Source organism: Calidris pugnax, unplaced genomic scaffold, assembly GCF_001431845.1.
Source record: "Calidris pugnax isolate Ruff unplaced genomic scaffold, ASM143184v1 scaffold205, whole genome shotgun sequence".
NCBI lineage: Eukaryota > Metazoa > Chordata > Aves > Charadriiformes > Scolopacidae > Calidris > Calidris pugnax.
This window is the reverse complement of record NW_015090943.1, coordinates 305,194-305,471: the sequence shown is the minus strand read 5'-3', so window position 1 is coordinate 305,471 and position 278 is coordinate 305,194.

Here is a 278-nt window from a genome sequence, read left to right as displayed (position 1 = left end):
GACCCTATGGGGGGGTGCTGGGACCCCAGGGGGGGACAGGGACCCCAGAGGGGGGTCAAGGACGCTGGGGGGGCGGCACAGGGACCCCATGGAGGGGGTTCAAGGACCCCAGGGGGAAGCAGGGACCCCATAAGTGGTCTCAAGGACCTGGGAGACCCAAGGGGGAGGTGCAGGAACCCAGAGCGGGGGGTCAAAGACCCGGGGCGGGGCACAGGGACCCCATAGAGGTGTTGAAGGACCCCATGGAGGGGGTGCTGGGACCCCAGGGGGGGACAGAG